The 10,316-nt window shown below is 43.1% G+C and overlaps 2 pseudogenes; one reads left to right on the top strand and one right to left on the bottom strand.

Moving 5' to 3' along the window:
* Positions 1 to 1,376: 1,376 nt before the first annotated feature.
* On the top strand, positions 1,377 to 2,766 carry LOC119271882 (annotated as a pseudogene).
* Positions 2,767 to 3,571: 805 nt separating this feature from the next.
* LOC119271158 lies at positions 3,572 to 9,354 on the bottom strand (annotated as a pseudogene).
* Between the last annotated feature and the right edge of the window lie 962 nt (positions 9,355 to 10,316).

Here is a 10,316-nt window from a genome sequence, read left to right as displayed (position 1 = left end):
CCGGATCAGATCGGAGCCAACTGAACTACGCCGGCACAATTGCTAGGGCATCGCCAATCGCGACTCGCGAATTGAACGATCTATATCTTTTTCTGATTCCTGAACCTCCAGGGCTTCCGCTCTGGCCATCGGGGTAACGGGGCTGTAGGCTGTAGGCTAATTTGGGCCTCTAGCGTTCCAGGGAGCCAGTATGTACTGGTTTTTTCCTGTACCTGTATGTACTGATTTTTTAGCGATCAAGTGAGCCAATGAAACGGATCTTTTATATACTGGTTTTTTCTACGATGGGGGCCCCTCGATTTTGGAGGCCCTGTGCGGTCGCTCATTCCGCTCCCCCTCATCGACGGGCCTGTTCGTATGGAACAATCACAGCTTTTCCTTACGTGCTCCCACCATAGTATGCACGAATCAGTAGGGTTTGGTGGATTGGCACTGCTGCTTTTGATTTGACCATAAGTCGTCGGTACAGATTGGATCTGCAGTGGAAAACTCCCTAGCCTCAAGAACACACTCCAAAAATTAACCTGACGCCGGATCACCAGATCGTAAGTACGTGCCGTGGCACGCAATGCAACCCTAACTTTTGATTTAGATCTTTTGAGACCGGCTCTTCCTCAACCGGAAAATTGAAAGCTCCTCGATCCCTAGAAGAGATCCCTCCAAGAACTCAACACCACCGTGCGCAAGCCCCACGGTAGGCGCCAACTATCGTGGAATTGTCATGGCAGATGTCCTTAGTGTCAGGACTTAGTTGCGAGGCCAACGCATCTATGTGGTAGCTTGGGAGGGTTGAGCGGGACGAGAGACGCGATGTTTTTACCCAGGTTCGGCCCCTCACGGTGGAGGTTAAAGCCTACATCCTGCTTCATTAATATTGATGATGATGACTACGGTTACAAGATTGCTCTATCTCGCGAGCTATTGTCTAAACCTAACTTGTCCAACCCGTGGAACTTGTCCCTCTCCCTCCTTTTGGGGAGCCCTGCCCCTCCTTATATATGTTGGAGGGGCGGGTTACATGTAGAGTCCTATTAGGATTAGGACTAGTCTATCTCTAATACAAACCGGATACAAGTCCAGGTCTTAACTCCTTGTAAGATAAATGTTCCTCATGCCTTTCCTCTTAAACCGGCCCACCATTATCATAAACCGGCATGTTGGGCCTTGGGCCTTGTCATCCATCTGGAACACGCGCCGGGTCACCAATGAGTCTTCAGGCTCGTGAATCGTCATACCAGTGAACCGCCAGACACGTAAACCGCCAATCCTATGGCGGTTTACCAATGAAACGCCTAGTCCGGCCGGGTTATACTTCCAGCCGGTTTACGCCGCGGGGTATATCCCCGACAGTAGTCAATCTTCCCCCATTCTCTGTCATGGATGCTGCGTTGCGATGCAGTGTCTCCGCAGCGCCGGCGGTGGTCGATCTGACGGACAAGAGGAAGGCCAGGCTACGGCGCGGGGGAGGGGAGACGCATGGTTCTGGTCGCGGCAATCACCGGCAGCCGCGCCGCATCTCGTACAGAGATCTGATGCGAGAAGAGAGAAAGGGGATGGGCTCGATCTAGCATAAGAGGATAGAGGAGGCGTCGTGGGACCACAAGGCGACGTGGCGTGCGAGCGACAGAATTGCTATTTCATATTTACCTCACATTTAAGTCATTCACCACAAAATTAAGAGACTGGAAATTCGGGCAAATTGTTTGAGCGTGCGCTGTTTGTTGGCTGTTTTTTCACGTGCGTCAAGACTTGTTTCTGTATGTATGTACCTGGCCATTAGTCTGCATTAGAAAGAATGAAGCTTTTTGTGTTGTTTTTTCATGTGGGTTGGTTGCAGAATGAGACGAGCATGTGCGTACGACGGTCAATGTATACCTATCTGTGTACTCGGCGGAGGAGGGTGGGGAGCACATATCTGTCTACCTCCGTTTATGGTCTGATCCTGGAACTGCTAGGGTCAAGTTGTCCAAGACGTTCCTGATCGGTGACCCTAGTGGCAAATCACCATCGATTGTGCTTGTTCAGAAGATATTTTTACTAGGGTACGTGAAACCTGGGGGTTTCAAAAGTTCATCATGGTGAATTCTGCAAAGTCACATACATAGGCCACAATGGTTCCTTTACCATACGTTGCTACCTTGAAGTCCACACGAAGGCGTGCACCACTAGTACTAGCATCACCATCGCCAAACCTATGATCGTCGTGCCGCTGTCCAACATTGTCAGGCACCTCGAGCAGCTGATGGTGAGCAAGCAATGGTCAGACGTGACGTCCCTGGTCCAGGAGAGCGAGATTCACACGCACTGGCTCATCAGCGCCGTGCGGTCGCTGCTTCTATACGAAACATTAGAGGCGTCGACAACCAACAGTGTCGTACGGATCGGCGATATGAAGGCCGTTGTGCTCAGGGCCATACTCCACTTTGTCTATACCGATGAGCTGGTTCCTGTGAATGAAACGGTGGTAGCCAGAGAAATGCTGGCGGCGGCATGCCGGTTCCGCCTGGAGAGGATGAAGGCCATGTGCGAGAATTTGCTCGCTCATCTCCTGTCGAAAGACAACGCGATGAGCACTCTGGAGCTGGCATTGCGACACCACTACGAGGAGCTCAAGATTTACTGCAACGACTTCATTGAACGTGCAATGAAGTGATGAAAAAACACTTTACTTCGATATTTATGCCTCAGAATTTGAAGTTGAAGTTGTAGAACTGAAGCTTGCCGATTCCACATTGTATGCCTCAGAATTCTTAACTAGTTTCTTCCATGTATCTATCGACAAGTTTGAATGTATATATGTACTACTACATCACATGAAACATCTAGCAATCTGTGAGATGTTCACAGTACTCTAAACTTTCCTGTGGTCGCTCACCTCCCTAGCATCCCACTGCACATGTTCACGCCGCCACCGCCTTCACCTGAGGCAACTCCGCTGGCACATTGATCATTTGGCACAAGCTTGTGGCACACCATACACCCTGGGGCGTTGTACGGCGGCGAGGGGTCTAGGATTTTCATTGTGTCATTGAGGAGAGGGCCTTTTCCCCGGGTAGATGAGTTGAACATTAGTAATATATAAACTTACGAAAGATTAGGAGATATAGTTGTAGAAGAGAAAAGCAAATGCTACTTGTCCATGTAAACGACCTCTCCATATAGTACTACTTGGCAGTTTTAGCGCCATTTAGCCCCTGTTTAGCATCAATTTAGCTGATTTAGAGGCTGAAGCTATTTGCCATAACATGCTATTTGCACTTTTGGTTGTTGTGTTTTTCTTTTGCGAGGCCATCATGAATTGTTTAACAGATACCGTCAAACTATTTTCTTGTCCTTATATTGGACGTAAACTATAGGATCCCTGCTAAAGGAAGAAGACACTGTCTAATTTTTTATCTGAAGTTATCCTAAATATTGGGGAAAATGCAGTTGCACTTTAACCTAAGAACAAACAGAAAAGAATAAAACTCTGACCGAAAATATCATGAAGCAACATTAAATCAGGAATCTTCTTAAACATTATCCAACCATCTAAATTTCAGGTCGAGATAGAGATATTAGGAACCAGCATTCAAGCACTTGAGGATGACGGTGCCGGAGCAAGGTTAGCACCGTCAGCGGAAGCAATCGAGGACGACACTGTGGAAGCGGGGTCAATAGCATCTCTGCTAACACTCAAGGTCGATGATGATGGTACGGATGCGAGGTCAACAGTATCCCTGGCCTCTTCCACTTTCCTTCCTTGCAGAGCTTCCATTGCTTCACCCAGCATCCCTGTCACCTTCCCTCCTAATTCTGGCTCAAGCTGTTCAGCCAGTGGGTACAATTTCTCGTCTTGAATCTGCAAGGTAAACAAAATATACGACCGAACTCAAAATTCACCCTTCATTGACATAAATGGCTAATATATAAAATATGCATGCCAAGTAAAATTTGTAACTGTGAAATTAGCACGTCCTAATACAATTCCACTGTCCTTACAAGGATGTTGTTTCTCCGGGGCAGAAGAATCTACAACAGTGGTGGTGGTGTTCTTGCTTGGGACAGATGGAATAGAGACAATACTATCAGTTTGTGCGAAGCCCGGGGGAACCATCACAGAGTTGGCGTTCGCATTCATAGAATTTGGCATGTATGTGAAGGCTTGGTTGGCATTTGGGTACACCATCTGCATTGTAAACGCAAGAAAGTCAGGTGAATTGACTACTTGTGACATAATCTGAACATGGGCACGGCTGGATGCACTTTGCAAGAGTAGCTGATGCATTAAGGATTAAAAAACTTAAGTCAAAAAATGGTCATCTCTCATGCCATAATACCTGTCGGTGTAGATTGATTTCTTGATGCACACCACGCCAAGCATGGTGCAGTGGCCTCGGCATGTTATACGTATATGGCGTCATGCCGCTACGAACCCAAGGAGTGAAATGCTGTTGTGGGAATTGCTGATACCCGAAGCCTGCAGGAACCTGTGGTGGGAACATGCCAGGCACTCCTGGACTGACGTAGAACTGACGGGGAGCAAAATTTTGTGGTACTGCGGGTGCTAGAACTCCTATGTTCTGAATACGAGCAAAGTGTGCCTAGAAACAATGTCAGTAGCATTAAGCTTGTGATGTGTCCCTTGTATATATTCTTGAAACAGTTGCAGATCTAATGTTCAAATATTCAGTGACACACAGGTGACAAGAGAGAACCTGTTTTACTTAAGTTTATTTGGACGGTAAAAATTAACCATTTTGTTAACACTCATCCACATTGATTCTCAGTCTATGTTATTCTTAGGATGGGACAATATACAACTTATTTATAACGGATTTTCTTTTAGTTCATCAGCTATGTGCAAAAATGAAACAAATAATACGTAAATAATTGGACATGTAGTAGACATGGACACATAGCAATATTAAAACTCAAACAGCACTTATCAGCATATAAGATTAATTAAAAGAAGTCACTATTTATCACTTATCAGCAGAAGGCACCTAATGTACAAAATGATCACTTGGGAAAGATGTACCACTAGCATCGCTCGTCTTTCCTCTTTGCGTTGAGCTACACCAACATACAATGGCTTTTTGCCGACTATCTTCCTGTTCATCCCGTCAATCTACCACATTGATCAAAGATGATTTAATAATCTAAACTAGTCAACTGGATGCATTGGGCACGTTTGCATACAACTAAACCATGTTACTTACAGCCTTGTGGACAGCTGCAATAGTTGTAAATGACACAAAGCCATAACCCTTGCTCCTTCCTTGTGAATTAACCATAACCTAAAAAAATGTTAAGAAGGTGAGCCATGATACTAAGAAACAAAATTAGCTAGCAAATAAAGAGAGAAGTACCTTGCATGATCCTATCTCACCAAAAAAATTCAAATAACCCTCTAAGATTTAGATCATTAATACTATCATCTAGATTCTTCACGTATAGATTGAGCCCTTCAAACTTTTTGAATTTCTCATTTCTCGCACGCTCAAAGTTTTCTCTCAGTTCTGCTTCTCTTTCTGACTTTTTCTGGGCTCTTCCAACATACAAAATTGTATCCTTAATCATCTTACCATTAAGACTTTTCACAGCTTCTGTAGCACATTCTGATTCCCCATAGTTAACGAATCCGAAGCATTTGGATATTCCATCATTATCTCTCATGATTACAGCGCTAGTAATTGTACCGAAAGGACCAAACTCTTGCAGAAGGTCATTGTGAGTGAATTCCTTTGGCAAGTTCTTCACATATACATTTGTATAATTACTCACGCTGATATTTGGCTGCCTCTCCTGACGACGAATGAAGAGACCTACAAAAATTTGTTTGCCATTCACCAACTTGACATTCAAGCTGTCGATGGCATCATTGGCAGATGTCTCCTCTGCAAACTGAACAAATCCGTACCCTTTTGATTGACCGTTAAAGTGAGTGGCTACTTTGCATGATAGTATAGTGCCATAGCGACCAAACATATCACTCAAGCTCTTGCCATCAATATTTGGCACAAGATTTTTTATGAATATATTGGCCTTTCCACTCAATCGCAGCGTTGGGTCCCCATTCGAGAACATAACTCGGATATGCTTCCCGTTGAGAGGTGTAAAATTTAAAGAGTCTAATGAACGTTTGGCTGCAAAACAATCACATACAAAATTATTAGAGGTAATTGTAGTATTAAACTCAAATCCTCTAGTAGGGCAAGCAAACATACAAATACAAAGAAAAAGAAATCAGGTTAAGGTGAAAACAATAGTGTAGGTATGGTCAGTGGCGTAGCTAGGGGCTGGCCAGGGTGGTCCATGGACCACCCTGGAATTCCCCCATAGCTTGTGTATAGTGTAGTAAAATTTATTTTTTTTAAATAAACAAAACTTGTGTAAATATTTCTATTACCGGACCACCCTGGCAAATTGGGCTGGCTACGCCACTGGGTATGGTATGTATATGTATAATTGACCACGATACAACATGGTGTATTATATATGACAGGATGTTCATCGAGCAGATAATTATCGGATGTCCGATATGCAAAGCTAATATCCAATTTGAACTATGTACAATTTCTCTCTAAACTAATTTGGCAGCGTGGAGCATGAATAAACTGATGAAAATTTGACTAGGTTAACTATGAAATCCATGGGGCCATCGTGATCATACAATCTACCTAGTGTAATGTAGCACATTTCAACACCATGGTGCACAAACTAGAAAAATTCTTAACGAACTTTTAACCCACATTCAGTTCCCTCCTGTTTATATTTTCCAAATTGCCACACCAACTTATGGAGGCATCAATGGAAACAACAATGAATATTGGTTAAACTAGAAAACAAACTGCATGGACTAAACTTTTAAAAAATCGCTCACTAACCAAGTCAACTCCCAAATGTTACACCATAAAAAAGATAGACAACACCAATAACTTAAACATGTCATTTTGTTTAGATAGAAAGAAATAAGAACATAGACACACATTAATTGTAACCAAATTCTAGCTATTTGTTTTTTCCTAATCATATGCACATCCAAGTCCAAGTCGGATTGTGACAATGTTAACTTCCAGGATGACGTTCTACACCATGCATGATGCACAATCTACAATGAAATCGTAACGAAATTGAAGCTCTATTTCCATTCTCTTATGTTCTTAATTCCCGTGTGCAATCTACAAATCTTGGCTATCTTATAAATAAACCGTGTGGCCCAATTTAACAAAGAGCTAAATTTTCTCTCGCTAACCAATTCAACTCCCAAAAGTTAGACCGTAAGTAAGATAGACGACGCCGATAATATGAACATAACATTTTGTTTATGACAGAATCCTGCAAGTACAAAAAATGCATTAACTAAAATAATAATTGTGTGTGCCTACTTGCTTTTTCAAAATAATATATCCGATTTTGAGTCGGATTGCGACATATTCGGCAACATTATTTTCCGCATCGAATTTTACACCATGGTGCACAATCTACGCAGAAATCTTAATAGGATCTTAACCCAAATTCTATTCTTTTCTATTCGTAATGACCAGAAGAAATCTATGAAGCCATAAACTCAGATGGAATCAACAACTAATGTTAGCTAATTTGAAACAAACCAACCCAAAGTTCACAAAAAACTACAATTCCTCTCGCTGACGATTCAATCCAAGTATTACGGCGTAAGTAAGATAGACATCAACAATAATGGGAACATTTAGTTTGTGACAAAAATATATAGGTAGATAAAAACACATTAATTACAACCGGTGTGTGTGCCTACTTGACTTTTCCGAATCATACATCCGACTCTGAGTCGTATTCCGACAGCATTTGTTTCCACAAAGATTTTTTGCCATATCGGAAACCTGAATCGGTTACGGATTCTAACCCTGATGTCAGTGCTCGGCAGCATGTTCTACAAACTGCTGATTCCATTATCTTCCCAATCTACAAACTGCCGATTCCATTCTCTTCCTAATCTACAGTGCCTTGAAGTTATATTTCTTGTTGTGATCTATCGAAGCGAGGGTCTTGGTTTTTTTATGGAATGTGCATAAACCCAATCTATAAAGAAGTCTTACCGAGATTTAGTCAAAATTCCATTCTCTTCCTAATCGCCAAATGCAATCTATGAAGTCATTCCCTCATTGGTAACAATGATCAATCTTGTCTGACTTGAAAACAAATCATGTGACCTAGTTTAATAAAAACTACAATTCCTCTCGCTAACGATTCAACTCCCAAATGTTACACCATAAATACGATAGACAACCACCAGTAATATGAACATGTCATTTCGTTTACGGCATAACTCAGCGAACAGATAAACACATATTAATTGGAACAATTGTGTGTGTCTACTTATTTTTCCCAAATCATACATCCGGTTCTGAGTCAGATTCCGACAACACTATATTATCTACGGCGATTTTCTACCCCATGGTGCACAATCTATAGAGAACTCTTAGCAGGATTTTAGCCCAAATTCCTATTCTCGTCTGTTCATAATAAACAAAAGCAGTGTATGAAGCCTTTCACTCAGACACAAACAGCAATTAATGTTGGCTAATTTGAAAACAACCAACCTAACTTAACAACAAACTACAATTCAACTTGCGATTCAATTCTCAAGTGTTACGACCTGAATAAGGAAGACATCACCAATAATAGGAACATGTCAATTTCTTTTACGACAGAAATATATGGTATGTAGGTAAACACACGTTTAATTGCAACCACTGTGTGTGTCCATTGGCTTTTGCCAATCATTTATCCTATTCCGAGTCCGATTCCGAGAGCATCAGATTCCGCAAACCCGAAACGGTTACGGATTCCAACACTACTCATGTTAGTGACACGTTGTTCTACAAACTGCAGGTCAACACACTATCTACACGCGTTCCATCAAAAGACCCTCGCCTCTGTTGACCAGAACAAGAAAATGCCAAAATAGAACTTCTACCGATGGTGTGCCACATCTTGTATGGGAAATCTAGTAAATCACAGACTTCACAACCAAGATCTAAAACCACGCAGCCTCGTAAGTTCTTTGTATCCCCAATCCAAGCCTGAGTAGATGAACATGCAAAGAGACAAAGACAACCCCAAAAAAAAAGAAAAAAAAAAAGAGATGAAGCCAAACTCACCGTCCTCCCGACTGTAGAAATTCACGTAGGCATAACCAAGTGACCTGCCAGTGACGTCCCGGCAGACACGGAGGGACGCCACGGGCGCCACCTGGCAGAACAGGTCATAGATATGCCCCTCCGCCACGCCATCATCTAGGTCGCCGACGTATAGCGAGGCCCTCGAGCCCAACGCCGGTCCAGGAGGACGCAGCATGACAGCCGGGACCAGCAACGGGCGACCTGCCATTGCGTAAGATGCTCGCCAACCAGTGGCCAGGCACGGGATCGGTCGATCGATCGATCGAGCAAGAGTGCTTGCTCAAAAGGCAATAGAATACAGTCTCGGAAGGCACAGGATGGATTCATCGAGCAGGGGTGTTTTTATAGGTGAACGCTCTTGGATGGATATGCTCTCGAGTCCTATACTCGCTTCTCATTAATTGATGCATTAATTACTTCCTTTCTTTGTGTAATGATAAGTATTGGGCATTAACTTTGGGGTCGAGGAGACGAGTGTGTTTTTGATGGAGATATCTACACGCTGGAGATTGATTTTGGGTCCACATATACTAATATAAGAATTAGTAAGTTCGATCAGTTTCCAGGGCCATATATCACTACCATTTAATGTTTGGGATACTAAACTGGATCGAGCGTAGAGTGTGTGTGCTGATGGCTTAGACTCGGTCAAGTTGTCTGCTCTGCATTTTGAAGATGGCGTTCAAAAAAATTTCAAAGAGCAAAATAGGCAAAGATTAGAGTTTTAGCACTACGATACTATGGGTGTTGCGTTTGAAGGGAACATAAGTTTCCCCTAGCAGCTCTTCGGGCAGTGACTACTGACTAGGAGGGTTAGGGCAGATCCAGGGCGATTCTACATGTACGATGTGGGGTCAGCTAACCCCATAATTTTTCTGATTGCAAGCTTAATTTTATTCGTATTTATGCAAGAAAATAAGACATTTAAAAAACATTAGTGCATTTGAATGCACAGCTTCCTGGTGCTGGCACTGCCCCTGGTCAGATCATGTCCCCTTGTTGTCATCCGGGGAAACTAGTCCTCGGCCACCGCCATAGTTCCATCTCGAGCTATATATTCGGGCTATGCCAGCCGGGTTTTGCCGAGGCGGTGATGTCCAAGTGGTTCGAGGCGCTCGACTCCCCAACCAATCGATGTCGGTGTTATACACTTGGCATCACTGTACCAAA

This window comes from Triticum dicoccoides, chromosome 3A (genome assembly GCF_002162155.2).
Source record: "Triticum dicoccoides isolate Atlit2015 ecotype Zavitan chromosome 3A, WEW_v2.0, whole genome shotgun sequence".
Lineage (NCBI taxonomy): Eukaryota > Viridiplantae > Streptophyta > Magnoliopsida > Poales > Poaceae > Triticum > Triticum dicoccoides.
This window is presented reverse-complemented; position numbering and strand designations above follow the sequence as displayed.